We start from the raw sequence: 935 nt of genomic DNA on the forward strand, positions 1-935 counted from the left end.
CAATGATCCTGTCGGCGTCACAGTTTTCCGTGCTCAGCCACTGACGGCAGGTGTCTCAGAGTTGTTGGCCAAATGCAAACGGTCGGCCAACCTTCTCCAGTGTCAGCTTCCAGAACCACAGGCGATGTTGTTCCGGGGAGTGGCCAACCCACTGCAAGATGGCCCTCTTGAGGTTGGAGTAGTTGAGCCGGCTGTCGGCAAGGAGCTGCTGCGCTGCAAGCTGCGCCTCACCTGTTAGGAGCGGGAGGAGGCGAGCCGCATGCTGCTCAATTGGCCACCCCTATGCTTGGTCCACTTGCTTGAAGAGAGCATTGAAGGCTTCAGGATCGTCCTGCAGGCCCATCTTTGTGAGGGTGACATAAGGAGAGTCCATGGTGGTGATGTGGGTGGAGTACAGAAGCATGGCAGGCAGGAACTGAAGTTCTTGCAAACTTGTATATCTTTTTCAGCTTCACTCATGTGCTACTTATTTATTCACTCACTCACCCTCCCCCCACCACACACACACACACAATATATATATATATATATATATATATATATATATATATATATATAGCTTACGGCCAAACCACTCTGACAATGCCTGATCCCGTCTGATCTCAGAAGCTAAACAGAGTTGGGCCTGGTTAGTACTTGAGTGGGAGACTGCCTAGGAATACCAGGTACAAGACATCGATGGATGAGGACAGAAAATACGGATTTGCTGGAATGTTACTATACAAGCAATCCCAGAGAGAGGGGATACATGCAGTGAATGTGGGACAATTGGATACTTCGAAACCCACAATCAAGGCTAACAAAGAAACATCTATTAGCCCAGTGTTCCAACATCTGTAATCGAAATCTACTATCACAACTAGAGATTAATGAAATACAACAACGATGCTACGGCAAGGGGGAGCCAGGAAGACAGGTCAGAGGGGAGATGTCAT

The 935-nt window shown here is 48.3% G+C and overlaps 1 pseudogene; it reads left to right on the plus strand.

Moving 5' to 3' along the window:
* Nucleotides 1–558: 558 nt before the first annotated feature.
* On the plus strand, nt 559–674 carry LOC132866880 (5S ribosomal RNA; annotated as a pseudogene).
* The last annotated feature ends 261 nt before the right edge of the window (nt 675–935 follow it).

Source organism: Neoarius graeffei, chromosome 18 (genome assembly GCF_027579695.1).
Source record: "Neoarius graeffei isolate fNeoGra1 chromosome 18, fNeoGra1.pri, whole genome shotgun sequence".
Lineage (NCBI taxonomy): Eukaryota > Metazoa > Chordata > Actinopteri > Siluriformes > Ariidae > Neoarius > Neoarius graeffei.